Source organism: Dipodomys spectabilis, unplaced genomic scaffold (assembly GCF_019054845.1).
Source record: "Dipodomys spectabilis isolate Male_0828 unplaced genomic scaffold, ASM1905484v1 ptg000115l, whole genome shotgun sequence".
Lineage (NCBI taxonomy): Eukaryota > Metazoa > Chordata > Mammalia > Rodentia > Heteromyidae > Dipodomys > Dipodomys spectabilis.
Genome location: NW_024870792.1, coordinates 8497400 through 8516055, shown reverse-complemented (window position 1 = coordinate 8516055; position 18656 = coordinate 8497400).

Genomic DNA, 18656 nt, shown 5'->3' with positions numbered 1-18656 from the left:
AATACTGCCAGTCGCATTCATGCTAGCTTTCCACAATGAAAACCAAACGACATTCTGACTTTTTTGGAACAAGATATGATGTCAATAGGATCTTTTTAAATCTGTTTGGGCTATATCTTTCCTTTTTTGATGTAATTTAGTTAGAAAACAAGGGTATTTAGGTCATTTAAAGTTGTGAAGACAGAAGTTAGAATGGAGAGAGAATAGTAATGGAAATCATAGGATACCATCTGCAAGAGGCTTGATCTTGCCTTACTTGATCTTGAAGAATCTGGATTGAAAAAGGGAAGTTTGTGCTGTTTCTAACCAGATTTTTAAAGATGTACAGATGGGTGAAACCTCAAATCCAGGGAATATATGAATTAAAATGACATCAATTTAAGAGAAGATTTTCCATATTTATTTTTAAGGCCTTTATTTCTGTATTAGTGAAGGAGAGAATGAAAAAAGAATAAAGCAACTTGGTAGCTAAGGCAATTCTGGCCTAAAACTCAGCTTTACTATTCTCTCTGGAATAGGCTTAACTATTCCTTCTCAAACAAAACAAACAAAAAAAAAAAAAAACAAATTTTGTTTTGTTTTGTTTGAGAAGGGGATAGTTCTATGCCTCCATCAGAAAGAATGACATAGTCCCATTTGTTAGGAAATGAAAAGACTTGGAAAAAATTATATTAATTGAAGTAAGCCAGGCCCAAAGAAACATAGGTCTCGGACTGGGAAGGTGGCTCAGTGGTAGAGTGCTTGCCTTGCATGCCTGAGGCCCTGGGTTTGATTCCCCAGCACCACATAGCAAAAAAAAAAGAAAAAAGCCAGAAGTAGTGCTGTGGCTCAAGTGGTAGAGCGCTAGCCTTGAGCTGAAGAGCTGAGGGACAACACCCAGGCAAAGAGTTCAGGCCCCACACCTGGACCCAAAAAGAAAAAAAAAAAGAAAAAGAAACATAGGTCCCATGGTTTTCTTTATTTGCAATAACTAGTATATGTCTGAGACAAGCAGAAATGGTCAGGTAAGTTGATGTTAGGTGAAATGAACCCCAAGATAAGGACTCAAATGTTTTTTCTTTCTTGCTATTGTTTCTAACGTACTTATAAGATGATTTCTTTGTTGCTTTGTATGTCCCTCCCCCACAGGGTAACCCCTGTTTTCACTGTAGTTATTTCTTATTTCTTTCTTTTTCCTTTGGTTTATTCCCTGTTGTCACAGTTTTTTTTTAATTTCTGTACACTTTCTCTTGCATATAAGTTTATCTGATTTGGGGAAGGAAAGGGGAATCACAGAAACTGTAGGACAAAGGGTGAACCAATGCAAACGTGATACCCACTAGACACTAGGTCAGAAATGAACTTTGCAACTTTTGGGGGAGGGAGGAGGCAGGAGGCAGGAGGAAATGAAGGAGGGGGTAACACTGTTCATTACATTACTTATATAACAGTAACCCTTCTGCACATCACCTTTACAATATTTTTTAAATGGATGTTTGTATGCTTTCTGGTGAGAAGAAACAATACAGGTATTCATTTTCCCTATATCAATACAATATTATTTTTTCTTATATCTATTTGACAACTAAGCATTTAAGCATCTGAAATATCTTGCTTTCAAAGACCTACACTGTCAATAATTTTTTGTATATTTAAAAATGCTAATGTTCTCATTCTGGGCAACAAATTCAAATGTTTTCTTCTAAACTCAAAATTGTAATATTACCTACTGTAAAATAAAGTTGAATTGTTTCCTGATATCCTAACAAAGATTGACATAATACTATCTTCAGAGAATAAGCTCATTTTCAAAGTATGTAATGATAGAAATGTAGTGATGTAGAAATGTAGTGATGATAGAAATGATTTGTAAAAACAAATTTAAGCTATTTGACAGGTCACCATGGAGCAATATGAATTCTTTTTTCTACCATTTACCTTGAAATCTTTTCCATCCTCCGACCATCATACAGACTTACAGCCACTTCCACATTTTCTAGTGTTATGATAGAAGCACTACCACTTGGTACCAAAACAAATGCCAGCTTGATAAGCCTGCCATAACAAATATGATAGGTTATGGTTCAAACAACAGACATTTAATGCATCATAGTTCTGGAGTCCAGCAGGTCAAGTCAAGGTGACACCAGGATTTGTTTCCTTCTGATCCACTTGTAGATAGTTTAGTGTTCCCTCTGTCTTTACATTATTGTTTCTCTGTATGTGCATGAGTATATGGCATCTCTCTCTCTTTCTCTTCTCTCCCTCTCCAAATTTTCTCTTTATGGAATATTACCAATTATTGACCTTTTTGTTTCTGTGAGTCCGAATTTTCTCTTTTTGGAATGTTACCAATTATATTGGATTAGGATCCCACAAAAAGAGCTCACCATATTTAAAATCAATTACTTTTTTTTTTTTTTTTGTCGGTCGTGGGGCTTGAACTCTGGGCCTGAGTGCTGTCCCTCAGTTCTTCAGCTCAAGGCGAGCACTCTACCACTTGAGCTACAGCGCCACTTCCGGTTTTCTGGTGGTTTATTGGAGATAGGAGTCTCACGGTCTTTCTTGCCCAGGCTGGCTTTGAACAGCGATCCTCAGATCTCAGCCTCCTGAGTAGCTAGGATTACAAGCGTGAGCCACCAGCGCCCGGCAAAATCAATTACTTTTTAAAAGGCCACTTCAACCTTTGTTCTGAAGAAACAAAGGTTAGACCCTCAAAATATAAAGTTGTAAGAACTATAATTCAACCCATAACATCCATTGATTTTTAAGCATTATACAAATAATAAAACGTTATAGATGAGCATCTATTTTAAAGCAAGTAATGAACATTGAGATGAAGTGGTGGAGTGAGTAGTAATAATGTGTTAGAAGTAAATAATGTGTTAGAAGCACAGCAATAACTACATTTTACTGTCTGTTCTGACAAACTTCCAAATGTCCCTTGCAAATTTCTTTTCTTACATGATTTCTTTAATATTTAACCTCAAGCATTGACTTTCTTTTCTTTCTATTTTCCTGGAAAGATTCTTTTTACTGGAACAGCTTTTAATCGGATAACTGAGCAACTGCTGAGGATTCTAATCCCACTGGACCCCAGGCATATCTCTAAATTCCAAGCTCTTGTAGTTCTCCTCTTGGGTACACTCAGAATTCTCAGTCAAGTACCTCTTACTCCTAAAACATCCTTCTTTTCATCTCTCATGCCCACAAATTCCCCCTGTGCATTCCCAAACTAGATGGCTGAATATAATCTTTCATTCTTTCATTCCCCCTAATTCTCTATATGCAATTAATCACCAGATCATGTTTCTTGTTTATCCTTAAAAATCATAAATATGTTCACTCTTTTTCATTAATGTTTGATTTTCCATAATCTTGTATCCTAAACTTCCTGCATCTACATATGATGGCTTCTTGAACTTTACACTTATCTAAGTTAGCAATATGTTCTTCGGTCTACATTGAAGCATAACTCATTCTAGGCAAACCAATGACCACACAGCATTATCTCTCTATCCAGGTCTTCTATCTGCTGTAACCCAACCATCATGAAATCTATTGCTTTTGGAATATTAGGACCTGTTTACATGTCTACTCACTGCGCATTAGGCCATAAGTTTCTCTAAGACAAACTCTGATATGTTTACCTACATTCTGCTAACACAAATTTCTAGGGAGATAATAGTGACCTTAAAACTATTTATGATGGGTGAATATTCCACATTTAATATTACTCTACTGAGATTAGAACTCAGGCCTTTACGTGCTCTTGAGCCATTCTGATAGCCAGCCCTTTTTGTGTTGTTAATCTCTAAGATACGTTCTTGCCTTATGCCTGGCCAACCCCTGGACCATGATACTCTTTTGTGCTTCCCTGTGTAGCTGGGATGGCAGGTGCATTCTACCAATAGCCTAGCTATTGGTCGAGATGGAATCTCAGGAACTTTTGCTCAGGATAGCCTAGAACTATAGTCACCTGATCTTTACAACTCAGAAAACTAGAATTATAGGCTTTAACCACCATTTAGAGCTTATAAAGTTTTAATATGCTATTCATCCTATTTTTCTTCTATGGTTATCTGTATTTTAGCTATCAGAAGATGACATATGTTAAAAACAGATCCTATTTTTGGTAAAGCATCTAGCTAAGGAAACATCTAAAATTAAACATTTTAAACCAGAAAGATATAAATCTACATATAAAAATGTATTTCTATTAATCATGATTTTTTTCTTCATATTTGCTTGCAAAGTAACCAAGTACAAGTGACTGAATTCATTTTCTCTGCACTGTAAAGTTATTTAAGGTTTGTGAAAAATTGATGCTTGAGGAACATGAAGACATTTAACAACATTAGCATGTAGTGATAAAATATACATGTCAACAACAGGGATAGTGGCTGAATTAAATTTTGAGAGCCATAAAACATTAAACAATTTCATATTGAATAATGATGAAATGAAAGTGACATAAAACAGCCCAGGAAGTATTTACTTACTATATTTAAACCTATTAGAAATTCTGGTAGGCCAGAGAGAGAACACAGATCTACGGGTATAACTGTACATGGGGTAGACCACATGGCAAGGACCACTAGTTGACAGCACCTCAGGCCCACAACAAGAAAACAAAACATAAAAATAGGGAAGTGCATACTGCAGTCTACTACCTCCAAATAAATTTAACCAATTTGTAGTAAATTTATAAGCTTTCTGGATCTCAACTTTAATATTTATGAATAAAATGGATTTTACCAAAAAATTCAGGTAGGCTAGATAAGTAGGGGTTTGGAGTAGAGTTTTCTATTTTACAGTGATCTATAATATGATCACTGATAGGTAAGGCTGCAAGACTTTAGAAAAAACCCAGATCAAATGTTTGCCTTCACTATAATCAAGCAAATGGATACTTTGAAGTTTCTAGAACTAGCATAGTAACTTTGGCATGAATAGCTAAAAGCTAACTCCAAACTGCAAGAAATAGTCCAGACATAGAAAAACGAGTCAAGTTGTTAGTTTTTCCACATGTCAAGAAAAATATAAGTAAACACACACACATATATAAAATTCTCAGCAAAAGTGAATCGTGTATCAGAATGATAGAAGTCATGCCCATGATTACATTTCCTTACACGTACCTTCTCATTCTCTCCATACATCTTAAAATCATGATTCCTTAATAGTCATCATAAGTATACACACACTAGGATCCTTAGGATCTCCTGATCTACTCTTTGTGAATCTATAAATAAGACCTGCATAAATGGAAAAATTCATATCTTTAGCTTGTAGGAGAAAATAGCATACTGTCCCTCCCCCCAACAACTTTCAAGTATGTTAAAGTTTCTTTTTGAGAGAGAAATTATAAATCAACACAACAGCTCTGAGCTGCCAAAGATAACAAGATTGAAAGTGTCAATATAACTGAAGGAAAAAGAGATCAGTCACAAGGTGGTCACAATAGAAGCCCAGGAAAGTTCCATTACCAAGCACTTTTGAACTATATTCACATCAATTAGATATCCTCTCCCATGACAGGTATGTCCCTAGGTTTAGTATAAATGTATTAGAGTATTTGAGCATGAAGCTATTTAACATTAGCACGGTGTAACTCACTACCCTTACTCTCATTTTGTGTTTACCAGGTACCTGTCTGATGACTTAAGTAGTTTCATTTTACACAGAGTTCTGGCTGATTAAGCCTTTATGAGCACCACTGACAGGATCTTTCTTATTGTAATTTACTATGCTGGAATCTACTATCCTATGGTTTAATCTTCCTAAACCATTCCATTTTGGTATATTGACAAAATAGCACTTCCTAACACTCCTATCTAAGGTCAGATAAAGGATCATGTAAATATCATTGCACTCAGTTGCCTGAAACTTAAAAAATTTTCAGCAAACCTCTAATCTCACTACTTAGTTATCTCTTAAATTTCAAAAATGCTTCCCTACTTGGTCTGTGTTAGGTATTAAAGAGGTTATGGACAAAACATGTCTGGCCTGATGTGTTTTATCCATGGCTCTATAAAGTTTCCTCTTCCTGAAGTGGAGAGAGCTTATAAAACCACCACTTTCACATGATGGTACTCTGCCACTGTTGCTACTTGAGTTGGAAAGAAAGGAGTAACATGTAGTGTTCTGGTATATCTGTCATTTGATGAATTCAATAGAACTCACTAGCTCTTTATTATAAAAACAAAATGAAGGGGCTGGGAAGGTGGCTCAGTGGTAGAGTGCTTGACTCACATGCATGAGGCCCTGGGTTCAATTCCTCAGTACCAAATAAAAAGAAAAAACTGGAAGTGGCATTGTGGCTCAAGTGGTAGAGCTAGCCTTGAGCTGAAGAGCCAAAGGACAGCGCCCAGGCCAAGTTCAGGCCATGACCGACCAAAAACAAAAACAAAAACAAAAAAAATGAAATTGGTTACCTGTAATCCCAGCTACCCAGGAGTATAGTTCAAAGCTAGCCCAGGTAGCAAAGTCCATGAGACTATTATCTAAAATTAATTAATCACCAAAATACAGAAGTGGATCTGTCACTCAAGCAGTAGACAGCTAGTCATGAGCAAAACAAGCTGAGGGAGAGCACCCAGACCCTGGACTAGCACATACAAAAAATATAGATATGAATCAGACATACAAGGTATAAAAAGTAAATTATTATCACTCATAGTTAATAAACCATACTAGTACATGTTTAACAACTGGCTCTTTGGAGAAATAATATATGTTTTAAAGTAGTGTTTATATAAGTTTAGTGACATACTCATAGTAATCGAATACACGACATATTGATTCTGCTTGACCTATTGATTTTTACCCAGCTCATTTTACACATTGTTACTCAACTCTTTTATTAATAGACAGCATATGGCTGTAATTCAAGCCCATTTCAACAAATATCTTCATCCTTAATCTTTTTACCAACAAATATCACTACCTATAATTTGTGATCTGTTGTTAACCTAGTCTTTCTTTATGCAAATATCACTAAAATAAAATGTTTTTCATTTTTAGACATGACATACATTAATCTGTATTACTAACTCCTCTATCACTTTCTTGAATCTAGTCAAACAACAAAATGTTGACTCAAGTTTTAATTTATATAGCATGGGATATGTTCAAAGTAGCCAAAATGCAGTAGCCAATAAGGGAAAGCTTCACAGAAGCTCACTGGCGAATCGTATTTCCAGCATGTAGACAGATCTAGTATTGATAAGCTGGAGAGAAAAAGATGAAAATAAATTGCCTTGACAGTGTTTATTTCCTCTGACATACATTCTTGAGTGATTTTTTTTCCCTTAGATTAGGAAGGTAATTAATTTCTGAACCTTGTCATGTTAAAATGGTCATCAGTTTGTCCTTGTATCTAAGAGTGCATTTGGTAATAGACATGTAGGTTCAGAATCATGTCTACCCATAAATTTAATGTTATTGGTCCAGCTGTCCATCATACTTTCATCATTGAAGAATCTAATATTTGGAACTTCTCTGATCATGAGCTAGATTATTAGAAAAAAAGGGGGGAATTTTTTAAACTTGATTTTTAAAATTTTTGATTATGAAAAAGTATACCTTTTTATTTTTATCTGACTACTTGTAGGATCTTGTATAATTATCTCCAAATTCTCAGTACTACATTTTTAGTTAGGGGAAATTATATTGATCTATTCTTTTGATCTTTAAATTCTTTCTTTCTAATATTGCTATTAAACAATTTCTACACATACTGAATAAATTACCATTCAATATTCCCTCTCTTTTTATTTTTTCTGGGTATCCTGGGAAATGCCATTCATTGTATTTTCAATTTTGAGGAGTTTGGATTTTTTTCTATAACAAGTAATATGACAAAGGTTGAGAATAAAGCCTGGCCTCTGATATTGTCCAAGTTTGTAATAGTTATTAGTTGTATATCCCAATGCTCTCAGTTTTCTGTAATTTTTTTCATCTTACCAACATGATTGGCTGTGTACTCACTTTAAGATCCTCTGGTCTTCTTTTAAAAATACAAAACAAAAGAAGGTAGCGTTGTGTTAAGCACAACTATACTCTGGAAGTGGTCCCCTTATTTACATTTCCTTTTGTTTTGGTTTGTTGTTTGGTTGGTTGGTTGGTTGGTTTTTTCCTGCTACTCTCTTCTCATTTTTTCCGAAGGGTCTGACTTACAGAGAATATTTGCATTTTTCATGTTGTAACATTCTTTTTTTGAGAATACCGTACAGAGGAGTTACAATTACACGGGCAAGATAATGAGTACATTTCTTATCAAGCATTGTTGCCTCCTCTTTGTTTCTCCTTCCCATCCCTTCCCATACTCCTCCCTCCCCCCACCGGATCCTCCCCCTACTCCCCACCAAAATTGTTAAGTTCATTTTTCGCCATACCGACTTGTACATCTCATTGTTGCAATGGGTCCACCTGTATCCCTGGTTAAACAATTTGTTTTTTCCCTTCCCCTCCACAAATTATACCAACATCAAATATAGTGAAAGCAGGGGTTATACTGTGGGGGAGGGACATACAAAGCAACAAAGAAATCATCTTATAAATATGTAAGAAACCATTACATGAAAGGAAAAAAACAAAAAAACATTTGAATACTTATCTTGGGGTTCATTCCCCTAACATCAGCTTATCTGACCTTTTCTGCTTGACTCAGACATATACTAGTTGTTGTAACATTCTTCAGTGTAGTGTTCATTTGGGCATTTACTCCACTTCTTTATAGACATCCCCTACATCAATATTTCTTTCAGTTCTTCTGTAGAAATATTTTACATTTACACATGTGCTCATATGTCTTCTCATAAGTCTGGCCAATTAATTTAGCACCATCTACCAATTCCCCATGATGTGAAATTCCACTTTTAAAACACACTAAATTTAAATGTATATAGATATATTTCTAGAACTTATTCTTTTCTGTTTTTATTATGCAAGTGTTATATATTTAAGTAATAATTTTTAATTTTGGACACATAAATGATCTTTAGTATATTTCTGAGTTATGTTTTATGTTTGCCTGTATAAGTATAGACAGCTATCTGAAAATGCATACCAAGTTAATAGTAGATACTAGAAAAGATGAGAGAGAGGAAGGAACAGAATTGAATGGGGATTTTATATATATATAGAATTTATATATATATATATATATATATATATATATATATATATATAGCATATAGGTATATATGCTTTACATCTTTTTTAGACATTTTATAATATTGATGTTATCTACATAAAATATTAGGATCAGATAAAAGAAAGTAGCAAAAATTTATTCAGAATTTTAATACAAAAAAAGACTATTTTGTGTGAGTTTACCAGTCCTAGGGCTTGAACTCAGAGCCTGGGCACCATCACTAAGATTTTGTGCTTAAGGTTAGCACTCTACCAACTTGAGCCAGAGCTCTAATTTCGGCTTTTTGGTAGTTAATTGGGTAAGTCTCATGGGCTTTCTTGCCCAGGCTGGCTTCTTAGACCTCAGCCTATGAGTAGCTAATATAGCAGGTGGAAGCCACTAGTGCACAGCTTCCAAAAGAAGACTTTTTAAGTAGACAAATTACAGAATGAAATAGATGAAAAAGAAAAGATGAAATATGAAGAGCTGATGGTCAGACATAAAGATTTAACCATGTTAATGAATAACTGAAAGAATTAAAGCATTGGAAAAAGTGCTTCAATTCAAAACGTTAAACACAAAAGTATTGCAGTATTATTTACAATAGCAAATAGTTGGAATTTCTCAAATATCAATCACTTAGAGATAATATAGCAAAATTGAGTTTTAGTTAAACAATAAGTATAAAAATTAATAAATGGTAAAATTCATATTAATGTTGAGTCTAAGAAACATTCTTCAAAATTTACAATATAACTAAAAAAGAAAGTTATAAAACAGCATCCAAAGCTAAAGGCCCCTCATATCAGAATATGTACATAGATGTAAGCACCTGACTAGGTGGACAGTAGTTATACAGAAATTCTGAACGATGTTCAAAGAGTTTCCATGAAAAAAATGGAATGCTGAAATGATGCACAAGAAGTCCGAGGGAAAAAAATAAGAAAGCAAGCATGAGTTAGTAAGTTAATACCAGAATAGACCTAGGAATAAAGAACACTGCAAGAAACAGAAATAATATTCAGTAATCCTATCGCTGGTGTTAGGTTCCAGAGCTCCCTGCCACAGGTGAAAACCCGCGAAGTAGCAGCATTAGATAGTCGGCCCTCTTTATATGGCGCTTCACTTATAGCTACTGGTGAGAGACCACTATCTACATATAATATATATATAAACATATGTATTATATATATATATTATATATATATAGTTTATTCGTGGGGCCTGAACTCTGGGCCTGGGCACTGTCCCTCAGCTCTTCAGCTCAAGGCTAGCGCTCCACCACTTGAGCCACAGCACCACTTCTGGTTTTCTGGTGGTTTTATTGGAAATAAGAGTCTTATGGACTTTCCTGCCTGGGCTGGTTTTGAACCGCGATCCTCAGATCTCAGCCTCCTGAGTAGCTAAGATTTCAGGCATGAGTCACCGGCGCCCGGCTCATATATATACGTTTTTAACCCGCGATACAGTGAAGCTGCAATACGTGAACCGTGAAATAGCGGAGGACTATACTGTTTCAAAGTTAAAGTCGTCAAGCACTGGTGACTTCACGCCTGTAATCCTAGCTCCTCAGAAGTCTGAGATCTAAGGATTGAGGTTCGAAACCAGCCGGAGTAAGAAAGTCTGTGAGACTCTTATTTCCAATTTACCAGCAGAAAATTGGAAGTGGGGCTGTGGGTCAAAGTAGCAGAGCTCTAGCTTTGAGCCAAAAAGCTCTGGGACAGCGCCCAGGTCTGGAGTTCAAACCCCATGACTGACCAAAAGAGAAAAAAAAAAGTTAAATTCAACAAGAATTCATAGCAATATAAATATATACCATACACACATACATATTCATATATACATATATGAATATGCTGAACAAGAATTAAGCTATAAAATATGTTAAAACAAACTTACAGAGCTAGAAGGAAGTGACTGCATCACATACAAGCAAATTAAATTAGTACCACTATAAAAACCTTGCTTTGAAGAACAAGGTTTTGTCTCTTGTGCTCATGTGCCATATAAGAACATAATGTCCTCCTGCTTTCTTCTTGCTGAGGATGGAGCAACATACTAGGAGTTGACAACTTGATCTTGAACTGCTTAACCTCCAGAATTTGAGAACTAACTTTGTGTTCTTCATATGTTAACCACTCTGCAGCATTTTGTTAAAATAGCCCAGAAGCCTAGGAAAATCACCAAACAGGTAGAACTTTAAATGATGAGCATTTATCTATTTACTCTCTTGGTATCATTTAAGACAAACTTATTAGCAAACATATAGCTTCTATACCATGCTTATGAAAAACTTTACACTTTACTTTCTTTAACACACAAGGCTTCTATTACCTCCCACAATGCTTTCATTAGTTATGGGATACAATTATACATCAATACAGAATTCATTGCCATAGGAATGGAATTCAATGAGTTTTGGAAACTCAAACACTTTTAGAAAGTGTTTTATATAAAAAATGTTTTAACTTTAAAAAGTACCATATGTGAACAAATTACTATGCCAGATGTTCATTATTTTCCTTTAGATTGAAAGATTTTCAATTTGGTAAATTTAAAATATTTTGTAACTGGCAATATTATTTAAGAAGAAAATTTCTATCCCTTGCTGTGGATTATTGTGATTTTTGTATCAGTTTCTGGGAACTTATTATCACCCATTTTAAAAGGTGTTAAAAATAAATTTTCTTGTCAGAAAAATAATCTCATGGTTAAATGAGTTAAAATATTTTCACAGGAATCATAGGTAATCCATTCAGATGGTTGTGGAACTTCATTTTCACATATTGTATATAACTTAACACCCAACTGATTTATATCACCACAGGCTCACTAACACATAAAATTAGTAATGCTAATTCTCTAGTTCCAAGATTTCCCAAGTTATTTAACACAGGTCTATAGTAAGACCAAGACATGGCTCCTAATTATATTTTATGTGCTAATATGTTTTTGAGATGAGAATGTGTCTTTTGCTTAGAGAAATCAAACTATTATCCTAAACAAAAGAGACATTTCATAGGTAAAACTGCTCCTTAAAATAACTAAGGAAGGGGGAGGATGAACACCAGTTGTAGCAAAATAAGATACTCAGCATCTCTTCCTAATTATATGAGAACCAAAGACCAAGTAAGTATTGTTTTTAAAACAATACTGAGGATATTGTCAGTGTTTATTTTTACAATAACAAGCCAAGCAATATTGTTTACAATAACAAGCCAAACTTGTGTGGAAAGGTCAGGGAAAGTCAAAGTCAAACTTCATCTTACAAAAATGTAAGAAGGTTTATAAACTAAACTGTTTTCGAAGTTCCAAACACCTGTACCATTTGCTGTTCTTTGTATAAACAATTATATTGTTTAATTTTTCTTTTTAATATCCCTGATCTTTACCTATATGTCCTCTTAATTGCCACAGGAGAATAGATAGAATAGACATCAACAAACTTGATCACATGAGGAACAAATAACAAGTCAGTCACTGAACAAGCTGAACCTAAAATTCCATCTTTGCATAGATATAAAGAGAATGGGAGGGGGATATTCCAACATTTCAATATCTATGAACAACGTTAGGTTTCTTCAATCTGCATTATATATTCTCTCTGAATCTGTTTTATTTTGTTCTTCTGATCAACTCCAAAATCTTTCTTATTTTTAATTACATGAAAGTAATTTGTGAAACATGAGATATCATTAAAATGTTGTATAACATTGGCTATTCCTTAGGGGATTTATCTAACATTTTAATACACCAAATACCATACTTCCTAATGCTCAAAGTTTCATTGCTTATATCCTAACTAAATTGTATAAAATTAAGTTGATGCCAACCTCCAAAATATCTGGCATATTCTGGTTCATAGATATGACTTCAAAATATTTCAGAATTTCATTGTAATATTCATTTCTTGCTAAGATGCAGAAACCGTTGTTATTTAATTTAATATCAATGTTTGAGTTATGTTTTGCATTCTAGAATTTCCACATTGAGACTTTAGATTATATTTACATATATCAGTTTATATTTGCACTGGGTAAGGAGGAGTTCATAAGGTATTTTTACATTCCAACAATGAATATATTTTTCTAAATTCTAGAGTTTGGATACATTGAAAATGTTTATAAAAGGAATAAGAAAAGAAAGAACAATTTATTAGCTGTTAGGTGTGTGATCATAAATGCTTCATAAACTTTAGCTATTGTTACCTAATTATCATTTTTATTTTTATTTTCTATTTTATTGTTATTATAAAGGTGATATGTTGATGGTGTTACCGTTACCTAAGTCAAGTAAAGACTACATTTCTCTTTGGACAATGTCATCCCTTCCCTCGCTCTCTTCCTTGATCATTTTTAGAGGGTTGGAAAACATCATAGACTAAAATACCACAGAATCAAGAATTTACATGAGAAAATCATTTTCTCTTTAGAAAGATAAATCCTTTAGTTATCTTAAATCCTGAAGAATTTACAACAGCACTGAGAATGTATGTAACATTTGCTTAGATGACTAAATAACAGAGAAAAGTCCTTTGCAAATAAGCTATAAGAATTGATGGTTGTCATTTGTTTTCATTTTTCCACCATCTAACCACCAATTTTCATAGGTAGAGTGTGATTGGTATTTAGAATTATTTATGATGCAAAGTTGGTTTCTAATTTTTCTGAACCAGCAGTTTTTGTGATTAAGAATAATGTCCAATCAATTTATCTTCATAAGAGAAGATGGCATCATATACTACATAAACTTTTAAAAAGTTATTACCAGAAATATTTCTCAATTCATAAATGCACTTGAAGTATAACAAAAAGTCAGAAAAAGCATATTGTAATTTTGGATTCACTAAAAACAGAGTCATAGTAATTCTTTTATTCTTAATTAGTACTGAATAAAAAATTAAATAGTGCCTCATATGTAACAAACATCCAAAATGAAACTTACTTATTATCAGCTGAATATTTGTGTCCCATAAAATGTATATGTTGTAATCACTAATAGGGCTGTGTTTAGTGGTGGGTCATCTCAAGAAGTTATTCAAATTAACTTTCATCCTAAAAGTATGTACCTATTCTGATTAAAAACTAGTGTTTGTATAAAACAGAATTGTAAATGAGCTCAGCTAAGCAAAGAAAAAAAGAAAGAAAGAAAGAAGGAAGGAAGGAAGGAAGGAAGGAAGGAAGGAAGGAAAGGAAAGAAAGAAAGAAAGAAAGAAAGAAAGAAAGAAAGAAAGAAAGAAAGAAAGAAAGAAAGAAAGAAAGAAAGAAAGAAAGAAAGGAAGAAAGAAAGAAAGAAGTACAGTGGCCATCTATAAAACAAGAAGGCTCTCATCAGAAGTCGAACTAACTAATCCAGTGATAATGGAATTATCAGCCTCAAGAACTTAATAGATTCCTATTGTTAATTTACCCAAATTATAGCATATTGTTACAGCAGCCCAAGAAGAATCCCTCTATGATGTTTCATATCAGTTCTATGAGTTTTCATACTGTTTATCTTATGACTTCTTTCCTCTTGTGCAACAGCTAGAAACATGTATATTGAAGGAAGTCACTGATAGTCTTGCTATCTGGACATAGACTAGAGTGAAATAACAAAAACAATCAAAAACAAGAAAGCACCCAAATTTATTTCCTATTAATCAACCAACAATTAATCAACTATGTATCATTGTGTGTGTGTGTGTGTGTGTGTGCGCGCGCGCGCATGTGTGGTTGAAATGGTGTATCAAAACTGTAGCCCACAAGAAGTTCACACTAGAAGAGTAATGAGCAATGCTACAATTGAACAAATAAACACTAGACTAAGCAAAATGATCCTATTGCTCATTTGGTGTGTGATCATAAATGCTTTTCATAAAAGCTAATATAAGAACTGAGACTTTTTGCATAATTGCTGAGATAAATAAGAAATAGAGTTATAAATAATGCCCATGATGTTTATAATCACTTTATGATGAAGGAGAGCAAATAACATTAGGAGAATAATTAGAATAATGCCATTAGCATTACTGAAAGTTTGCTGAGTCTGACCTTCTAATCCTCTCTAAAATAAAGGGTAATTTTTTTAATCTTCCAATGGAGAAATGTGTAATGGGAAAATGGGTTTATAACAAGGAGGATGAAAAGAATGGTCTCTGGGTGAGATTTCCTGAAATATACTATCAGAATGGGCCCTAAAGAAATCTGAGAATTCTATCTATTCAGTTAACATCAGACATCCATAGCAATGTATTAGTCTCCTATATTAATTTCTTGGAAATTAACTGACAAATTATAATAAACCAGTACTTATTTACATACATTTATACATAGGAAACAGAGACTGAAACCGATAATTAGAACCTTATCAAATCTAGAATGGCTCTTTGAAATCTCCCTTTTCCTAGAGCACATATAAACAACCAGGAACTTTCCAAGTGAAAGAGCTCCTTTCTTCTTTTTCGATTATGCAATTTTATGGAGTAGGCTCCTTGTTCTCATCTGATATGCCTAATCAACTTTAATTAGCATATTGAACATTTGGTTTCACCTCTTTTTTTTATTAGATTTCTCCAGGAAAACTTCGACCAGATTAACCTCCAGGGGTGAAACCAAGACTGAAAGTCAGACAGGGTTGAGAAACAGAGGATTAATCACATTTTGAGAGCTTTCTTTACCCAACAGTCTTTACTATGCCAATATGTTAGCATGAATTCTAGATCCATGACTCACATTGACTCACCTTTTCTTTTCTTTTTTTTTTTTTTTTGGTCGGTTATGGGGCTTGAACTCTGGGCCTGAGCACTGTCCCTCAGCTCTTTAGCTCAAGGCTAACGCTCTACCACCTGAGCTACAGCACCACTTTCAGTTTTCTAGTGGTTTATTGGAGATAAGAGTTTCACGGACTTTCCTGACTTTGAACCTCAATTCTCAGATCTCAGCCTCCTGAGTAGCTAGGATTACAGGCGTGAGCCACCCCCACCCGGCCCTTTACTCACCTTTTGCGCAGAGAAATTAGGTGACCTACCTTGTCTAAGGATACACACAGGAATGATTTCATTGTGGCTTTTAGCTGTCCTCCAGTGAGCACATCACTTGCCACATGTAAATCAGCACCAAAATACAGCTGATTTTATTCTAGACTTTGCATGCATTGTCTTCAGTTATGGATGGCAGCAATATATGGAATAGATAATATTTGATGAGTTGTTTTCAACTGTTTTAAGTGATGGAATAACACTTGCTTGCTTTGATTTAATAATAAATGGCCTTTCTTTGTAACTGATGTCTCCTCATACTATTAAAGTCACATTCATTCAGTTGAACCAAGTTCCCTGAGGCAAAATAGTAAATAGCCTCTTTCTCATTCAATAGCATCAAGCTGACCTTCAATAAATCAGTAAAGCTCAGACTTATGGTTATTGTAGATAAAGGTAAAAGGTGGTTGCAAATTATGTTTTCTTATGAAGCATATTTGCAAAGCATTTTTGATTTTTTAATGCAATGAATTATGTCCAGATAGTATTTTCAGGGGAGGAAAAAACACCATTCTCTGAAAGTTGTATTTTTGGTTAATTAAATTGTTTTTAATTTTTAAAAAATCTAATGAAATTCAAATACTCATGTTGCACTGATTGAACCTTCTAGTAACTATAACACTGTACACACTTTTAAAGCATATATAAAAATGTCCATTCATATTTTAAGAACTGTGTGTGTGCACATATGTATTTTAGCCTTTCTGAATTTCATTGATTTACTATGAATGCTGTCTCATCTTGTAAAATATTCATTTTATATCATTTTGTCTTTATATCAACATTTGTCTATCAGTAATTTTCCTTCCATATAATAGTAAACATCCAATAGAAGAATTGGATTAAAACGATTATAATTTATCACTGGGCAGGATTGGGTGCCTGGCTCAACTGGTTGGGTGTTTGTTTAGTAAACACAAGGTATTGAATTCAAATTCTGATACCGATCCACCAAAAGAAAAATGCTTGGCAGATAGAGAAGGGGATATTTAACTGTTTGATTGTAATCAATGTGAAATAGCTAGGAGATTTGAATTGATATTTTATTTCTAAGCATCATGATGGAAGGCTTATCATGCCTATAGGAGAAATAAATATGAACTGGAGAAAAGGTTGCAATAGCTACATGAAAGCGTGTAAGAGTAACCAAATCAGGCTCGCAACTGGATTGTGGCAGACAGTTGGAAAAAAGGGAAGAGCTTCAAGCAAGATCCCTTTGGAGAGTTCTGTAAGGATAAGCACCAGTAAGTACCCTGTGGAGTGACAGAAGCTCAGCTGTAAGAGTAGGATGTGTTATTGGCTGAAAAGGCAGAAAAGAAAAATTTAGAGTCACCATGGCAAAGAGTAAGAGTGGAACAGATATAGAAATGAACAGACAGAGCCCTACATTCTACTCTGAAATCTATCTACACCTTACATAGATTCTTTAAACCCTAAAATTTTTCCATCTTTAAAAGTACACAAATGAATTATTTAAGAAAAGATTATTCATGTCACTTAATGAATGACAGAGGAAAGATAAGTGCAGTTTTACTTTATAGGATTCTTTTTCTTGAATTTGGTTCATTTCTGTGTTACTAAGTGGAACATTTCACACAATGTGTCCAAACTCCCTAACCTAATTGGCTTAAGAATTAGATATGGAAGTTCCAAGACTTTAAATTACCCTGCTTTATTCTTCCACCTTTATATTCCAGCCTTCAAAGATTTCTCCACAATGAAATCCAGGTCTGCTCCTGTTCTTATTCTGCTCCCAACCCCACTCATAATACTGTGGCTAATCAGACTCAGTCAGTCAGCCTTAGCTTCCTTTTTGGACTTTTTATTTTTAATACCCAGGTTCAGAGAGTGATCAAATGTTCAATATGGCATCAAGAATCATGAAAAGGAATAGATAAATAGTTCAAAAATAATTCTCTGCTCACAAAAATAGCATGTTTTGCTATCACTAACATTATGTAGATTAATGAAAACTCATGTAGAATGAAGTGGCCGAACAGGGAATTTTACTTCATTCAAATCACCAGAATTTACTCAAATTACTCAAATTGCTCAGTGTGTCAGTCAGCTTTGAATTACTACAATTCATTGCTCAAAACAATTCACCCTAAAGAGAAAAGGTTTATTTTCCCCGATTTGGTACCAAATCCATGATCAGGTAACCTCATTTTCTTTGGGCCACATCACTGTGGGAGCACATGAGCCCAGAAAATTGTTTAGATGATCTCAGAAATAGAGGCAGATAGAGGAAGAGATAAGGCTTCAACAATCCTTTCAAAGTCAGCCACAGCCCCAATGACCTAAGAATCTTCCACTAGTCTTTAACCTCCAAAAGTCCCATTACCTTTTGATAGTACAAACCTTCAAACACAAGAACATTTGAGGCATAACTGGTCCCACAAACACTCCAATAGTAGAGCATCTAAGAGCATGAGTGAAGGGATCATCATGGGAAAGTCTGTTGTGACACATTTGTTCCATGCTCTTATTGTACTTCCTGAAATTTTATGGGTGACAATA